This window comes from Triticum dicoccoides, chromosome 5A (assembly GCF_002162155.2).
Source record: "Triticum dicoccoides isolate Atlit2015 ecotype Zavitan chromosome 5A, WEW_v2.0, whole genome shotgun sequence".
Classification (NCBI taxonomy): domain Eukaryota; kingdom Viridiplantae; phylum Streptophyta; class Magnoliopsida; order Poales; family Poaceae; genus Triticum; species Triticum dicoccoides.
This window is the reverse complement of record NC_041388.1, coordinates 315,612,985-315,620,900: the sequence shown is the minus strand read 5'-3', so window position 1 is coordinate 315,620,900 and position 7,916 is coordinate 315,612,985.

Here is a 7,916-nt window from a genome sequence, read left to right as displayed (position 1 = left end):
CCGGTTTAAGGGCAGCTTCAGCATTTTCCGCTCTTTTGGTTAAATCGGCCTTCTCAGTGGCCCAATCAGCCCGCTCTTTCTTGAAGCCCTTCTTCAGCTGTTCAGCGGTGCTCAAGGCGCTGGTTAGTTCTTCCTTTGCCTTGTCTGTTTCAGCCTGTTGGGTTTTCAAGGCCTCCCGCAAATCGGCAATTCGGTCCTCCTTGATTCTCACCTCAGCCTGCATACAGACAGCATTTAGCTTTCAACAAACGGTCCAAAGAAATTGAAGTATCAACCACATAAACAAAGTTATACGCCTGATACTTGGGGGCTAATGCACCTTCAATTTTATCAAGTTATTAGATTGCGAAGTCCCAAGCTCAATACAGGTATTCAACTTGGCACTTGGGGGCTAATGGCTATTTGATCAAATTATGTTCTAAGGATAGTTTTTCTGTCCGAGCCCCGGTCTAATTCTGCTAAGTTAAACCGGCCCTTGGGGGCTATATTAATGGATTTCAAAAGTGTTGAGGATCATATTCAAGTCCCGGTTTGACGAAGGCTACAAACCGACCCTTGGGGGCTAGGAGGATTGGTGCAAAGGCAGGCAGTAAAGCAGTAAGTTACCTCAAATTTATCCCTCATCATTTTTACCAGACCAGCTTCATAGTCACGGCTAGTATAAAGCCGGTTTAGATAGCCGGAATGAAGATCTTGGGCGCTCAGAGCAGCATATGTCTCCAGTTCAACATCCCATTTTTCTTTATTCAGAGCGGAAAAATCCTCTTTTATGGTATGCTTGGTTAAGGTGACAGGATTCCCGGGTTCAAAGCGGCCTACACCGGTAATCACAACATCATCATCTTTGGACTCGCCGGTTTGTGTTAGTGTGATCGGTTTGTCAACAGGACTGTGGGATTTCTCAATCCGGACGGAGCTGACAGGCGGGTCAGCAGAGACTGAAGTATTAATAGGCCTCTCTTCGGGAATAGCATCGTCTTGTAAAGGAGGATCATTGGGAATATCCTCAGGAGCAAATGCCTCAAGATCTGGCGTTTTGTCATGTTCTTGGGCTACATCCTCTTCGGCCGCTTTATCCAGGCGGGCTTTCTTGCTCGGTTTAGGTTTGGCCCTGAAAGAAAACCAAAGAGTCAAGGAAAAGCATAAGCCATTACACAGTGTACTGGAAGCATATGTTCAGCTTAGCTTACCCAAGAACCGTTTTTAACGGTGGCAGCTGAGTGGCCGACGATTCACCAGAAGATGAATGAGAAGTAACCTGATAATTGGAGTCGGATGGGTTAAGAGGTTGACGAAAGAAACCCACTTTAGGATGTAAATCAACAAAAAGGTCAGAGACCTCGGAGCGGCGTTTTCGAACCGGACTGTTTGGTAAACCGGTGGAGGTAACTACCTGGCCACTGTGCCGTGTTGTGCGGCGAACTTCATGTTGCTGAATCTTCATATGAAATTTAGGATCCAAATAAGCAAGAGGATGAGAAAATTTAACTTTCCGGTTTGCCTGTCGAAGTTTTGGCAAAGGCAAGATTTCTGAATCGGAAGAGAGAATAGTTACCTCAACGAATTCCGCATTGCTGGCTTCAGCGTCATCCTGACAAGCATCATCATCAATAAGGCGTGTAAAAAATAAGCCAAGCGAGTCAAGTTCTACCTCAAGGTCCGGGTTACCCACATCATCATCAATAGCTGGATCAGATGAAGCGGTAGTTTTTCTCTTATGAGCTGGCTTCTTAATAACCTTGGTCTTGGGACGGATTGGCCGCCCTGCTTTCTCCATTTTGTCTTGAGGAAGTTTCTTGCTCCAAAACGGATTATCGCCCTGGATCAGCAGTAATTAAATGTCAAACATATAAAGCAGTAACCGGTTCAACAATAGAGCCATTAAAGTATTATCGTTGGCGGTTTGTTGGTGGTGCAGTAAGGAGGCAGACCGGTTTGAGCACAGAGGTGCTCCGGTTCATTCAGCATCTTTTTCACAGATTCTGTGACTTCGTCATCGGGGAGTTGGATTTTAGTGTGTCGGAGTGGGTCATCGACACTATCAGTATACTTGCACATCAAATTGGAGCGCCGGCTCAGAGGCAGTATGCTCCATGATATCCAACAGCGTGCAAGATCTATTCCCGTTAAGCCATTGGCTATAAAAGCTCGGAGCTTGGACAGTTGCGGAGCGTATTTAATTCTTTCCTTGGCGCTGAGTCTTTGTGGAAAAGGGTGCGTATTGCTGAGCCGTTCCGGACGGAAACCAGGCAAGGGATTTTCATTGTCAGGGGAGGTATCCTTGCAATAAAACCAAGTTGCATTCCACTCCTTGGGGTGAGTATGGAGTTTGACGTGGGGATAAGTGATTTCCTTCCTCTTCTGAATGGCCATACCGCCCAATTCAGTGTTGGGGCCATCGGTGAATTCAGTGCGACGGTTTAAATGAAAGAGGTCTCTAAACAATTCGACTGAAGGCTCCTCTTGAAAGTATACCTCAGAGAGCACTTGAAAGTGGCATAGATTGGTAACAGAGTTGGGGCCAATATCCTGTGGACGGAGCTGAAAATTGGCTAACACATCCCGGTAAAATTTAGAGCCGGACGGTTTGAAGCCCCGGGCCAAGTGATCTGCGAAGACCACAACCTCTCCTTCCTGGGGGGTAGGTGGACATTCATTTCCAGGAACCCTCCAGTGGATCGTATATTTACTGTCTAAAGCGCCGATCAAGACTAGATCGTCCAACTGTGATTCCGTGACGCGAGAAGGAACCCAATTGCACTCATACACTTGTTTGGCCATGGCGAGATCTACAAGAAATAGATGATCCGGTTCAAGAACACGCTGGGTAAAAGACGGTGTTGTTCTAAACTACGATAAACCGGTCTTCCACAATGCGGCATCATGTGGATTCTGGCGGTTAAACCAGGGGACTAATGGTATACACCGGTTTAGTAACTTTTTTCTGTGATAAGTTAAACCGCCTGACCTAAGCATCGGAAGAAATTGAAGCTATGGACAACTAGGTATACAGAAACAGGTTTCACAAGATCTTATTACAGCCACGGATCTACAGCGAGCTCACAAAAACAGAAAATATTCCGAAGAGTAAGGCGGAACGGAAGTGAACCATTGAGCGGGTATGTGCGTGAGATCTATGGGCTTAGATAAGAAATAACAGGCGGATGCTTAAAGATTACTACTGAACACAACGGGAGTTTACAGATTCATCCAAGAGTCGGAATACAAGTATGAGCAAGTGACGAACACAGCACGAACATGGAACCCTAAGAACAGATCTAGGTCAAGAAGAGGAGAAAGCTTACTGGGAACGGAGAAGATGTGAAACGATACTGCAGTGCTCTGGTGCGCTCAGGTTGATGCAGCGGCCCAAGACGAAGCAGAGGTTGACAGTGGCGGCGGAGCTCCAAGGCTGGCGACGCGAGGAAGACGAAGAAGAAGAGATGAGGGGAAAAGAAAGGAGATGACCATTCGGTCTTATTTATAAGGCAACAGAGTTAGGTCAAGCGCGTGGATCCAGGAGCTGCCGTTAAAAGAGGGCGTTATAAATGACAAATTTCATGATGACGTCATGCCGGTTTACAACAACCAGAAATGATGACAACATGGCGGTTTACCAATTACCAGAAGATGTCCAAGACACAAAGATTTTGTGAAGGATTGACATGAACCAGTTCAAATCAATCTGGGGCCTAATGTTGGGGATATTACCACTTGGCGTAAACCGGCCTACTTGGGCCGGGTTAACTTCATTAGTGGTATAAGCAGATGAAGGCCCAAGGCCTATAGTCGGTTTAGAATCTGTAGCCGTAAACCGACCTGATGTATAACTTGTATTGTAAGTTAGGAATAGAGAGATACCAACCGGGATACGAGTATGAACCGGTTGGGACTCTATGGACCGACGGGCGTCACCCGTGTATATAAGGGGACGACCCGGCGGCGGTTCAGAACAGACAACGACAACTCGAGCCTGGGCAAAGCTTGTTTGCTCTCTAGCCATCGAGACCATATCAATTCCATCACAACTAGACGTAGGCTTTACCTTCATCGAAGGGGCCGAACTAGTATAAAACCCTCGTGTCTTTGTGTCCGCTTTAACCCCTTCAAGTAAACCCGTGGCGATGGCTCCACGACTAAGTCCTTTCACTAGGACATCTGCCGTGACAAATCCACGACAATAATGGTGGTATCTTAGCTGGTATCATGCACACAGGAATAGCAAACATGCTGATGTGGCAAAGAATTAAAGAAGAGAGGGGGGTTAGAGTAACTAGTGTTCATGCATGCATTGGTAAACACATTTTTTTGTGGAGAACGACAGCACTAGTTGAGTACTTTTGCAGACTTCAGAAACTATTCCACAATGTGTCAACATTCACAATGTCATATCAATATTTTTACACTCATTATAAAACGTAATTCTTATACTCATTATAATCAGTACTCCCTCCGTCTAGGTGAGCAAGTCATCTTAGATTGTGCAATGCGACCAAGGAGGAGGGGAAAACGAGAGATCTTAATGTTTATTTGCTAATTAATAGCATTGCATGCAATGAACTAACCACTGCATGTCGTGTTTGGTAGTCTCAAGTCATTAAAAGCATGCACACCCACATCTCCTATTGGTTGATATATCAAGAAACAAGAAACGAGGTAGAAGTTAATGCACTGCGCCTATGTGTTTTGGGAGTATTGTAGATATTGATATTTTTAGTATAAATTTGGTCATGGGATTTCATTGATGCCTGTCAAGCGTTGACAGGTCTGCTATGCGTGACCTGAAGATGAAAGCGTTGAGCATCTCGAAGTTGATCAACAATCTTCAATTGTCAAAGATTAGCCGTTCGGCCAATAAGGTGGCACACTTAATCGCTAAGTATAGCTTTGACAATAGATTAGATGGTATTCCTGTAAATAACATACCGCCCTGTGTGGTGAATATTGTATTGAATGAGTGTACTGGTGTGGTTGGTTAATTAATATAAGGTGGTGTTCAAAAAAGTATAAATTTGGCCAAACACTTTGCAAATGGTTGACGGGAGTAAAAAGGACCAGAGGGAGTATCATGCATGCGGAGTAGGCAAAAAAAGTGCTTGTCTTAAAAAAGGCAAAAAAACTGCTCATTTATAGCCGGTCGAAGTCTCAAAGGGCGCGACCATGCGAGGGAGGCGAAGGTCATGGGAGGCGCGACATTTGACGGAATTAAGTGAAGTTACATCCACGCGCCGGCATGGCATGCGAACAGGCAGAAGCTATACTGTCAGGCCTACGATATGGGTCTAGTAGACATGACATCTAGTGGGTCCCACATAGTTCTCGATAACTCTTTGGGGGCTTGCAGCTGTTTATCCACCGGGCAAGCCAGCAACCCCACGCCGTTCGCATGCCCTACTCGTCTCCGTCTTCTACCTTACAACAGTTTGCTCCCAGTCGTCCCGTCCTTTCACATTAGTTCGCTCCCAGTTTTTTTTGCGGGGTACAACAGTTCAACTTCTCCTAACCCTCCTCCAAAATCCATGGCCTCCCAAATCTCCATGGTCGCCGCTGAGTACCAGGTTAGAGCCATCACTGGCGATCAGTTCATCGTCATCTACACATGTGGATCCGAGACAGTGGAAGCATGGCTTGCTCGCTTCCTACGCATGTTCAACAGTTCAACGGATGAGTGGGTCGCTGGGCTAGATGTTGAGTACACCAAAGTCCTGGGACGAGAGAAGTATCTAAAGGACGAAGAGAGGAAGAAGCCCGCCGTGATCCAGGTTTGCGTACATAACGTTTGTTTGGTCTACCACATATGCCATGCCGGCGTTGAGTGCCAGGATTTTAAGAACTTCCTCAAGGACAAAAGAGTGAAATTCGTTACTGTAGGCTTTAAGAATGACAGTGACATCCTGCGTCGGATAGGTCTCATTGTAGGCCAACCCTTCGATCTCCAGAAGGCAAGCCTAGTGTCCTCCTCTCAACCTTCATTGCTGACCCTGGCAGCAGCCATGATTGATCCTTCGTACGCTAAACTGAAGAAACCTCATCACGAGTTTCATGATGCATGGGAGTCGAAGACATTAGATGAAGATCACATCGTGTACGTAGCAATGGATGCCTACCTTTGTTTAAATATCTACAAGGGTTGGATGAAGAAGCAGATCCCAGTGTCCGGTTCAAGCAAAGAAGCGTCGGCGAAGAGGAAGAGGAAGAGGGACGAGGACGAAGTCGAGGACATGGACTCGGACTCCAAGTAGGTGGCAGTGCCGTCGCTCATGCTGGTTCTACTGCAGTGTCAAGCGGACTAGTTGCTTATTAGTTTATTTTCAAGGGTGTGTTGTGCTGAGGCCCCAACAGAACTATGTTTATGTTCTTTCTCTTTATTTGAACTCTTTAGTACATATAGTAGTACTAGTACTATGTCTACTACTGTTCTTCTTGTAGTTGGTACTACTGCTCGTATCTTTGTGTTCCTACTGTACTTAATACGTCCGTACTAGTAGTATAATTTGGGTCAGTCGATTTGTGAAAGAAGTTCGCCGGAGCGAAGGAAGAAGATGGCAGAAGAGGTGGAAGAAGCCCTTCTAGCCATCCATGTTGCATCAAACGGCTCACATGAGTCGACTGACCCAAATTGCTCCTTCAGATTGCAGGATCCACGTGGCATTCAAGGTCTCGAAGGTAGATTCCGCGTCCGCACTCGGTTTGCGGGATCGACGCGCGCGCGACCGGCTTCCGCCGCGATAGCCACCATGCGCGCCTCCTCCGCGCGGGCGGAGACGACAATGACACGCTAGTTCCTCCTCGCCGGCATGCTGGAGCACACGCTCGTCCTCCTCTTCGTACGCTACGTGCATAGACGCGGCTCCACCAGCTGCTCGCGTGCTTGGCAGTGTGGCGGCATCGCGAGGAGGGACTGCAGACGACGTGAGCGGGCGAGCCTTCGGCGTCATGGCACAGCGATGGCGGCGACACGGCGGTGATGGGCGAGAAATTGTTGGCCGGAGCAGGCGGGCGCCGACATGCACAACGGCGGCGACATATTGATGAGTGCGCGTGTGGGAGCTTACTTTAGTTTTATATATAAGGTTGGTCAAACTTAAAAGAAAACCGTACTAGTACACGTAAACATTAGACTTAGGCAGCGCTTTTATTAGTTACTAGCTTATGTTCTTGCCCATTGTGACCAGCCTTAGTACCACGGCCACGATACGGAATCCTGTGCAAGCACGTGAACCACGGCCGCACGGTCGATTGAACGGTGCGTCACCGTGTCGCGCTCAAAGGACATCCACCGAACCTTTTTGTGTGTGTGAAAACAATCCTCGAATATTACTCAACTTTTTTCCCGTGAAAGTTCTTGACGCTGCAATATTTCCATATATTTGAATTTAGCTCCAGTTCGTGTTTATTTGGATTTGGACGTTTTAGGTGCGCCCTAGTTTTTTTAATACTAATTTTGTGTGTGTGACTGAGAGAGAACGTGTGTATGTGTCCATATGTGTGTTGTGGCGGAAGGGCAATGTGGAGATGGTGTGCATGTGATACAGACATAGAGAGGTGTGAATGTGCAAATGATCGTGCATGAGTGAGACATAGACAGATGCCGATACATTGTGTATACATGAGAGAATGGTTTTCTAGTTTACTTGTGTGTGTGTGAGAGAGAGAGAGAGAGGGAGAGAGAGAGAGACAGAGAGAGGAGCACCGTAGCACAACAACCATCTCTCTCGATTCGTCCGTCCCTCGCACGGTCGCATGCAACACATGCATCAACGCGCACATTTTGACACCCTCACCTGGCCCGTGCACACCTCAAGGCCCGCACAATCTCTTCGTGAATACCCATTTCTCTCCTTAGGTTTGTTTTCTCTCAATACCTGACACACACACACACACACACACACAGAGACACACACACAGCACAACAC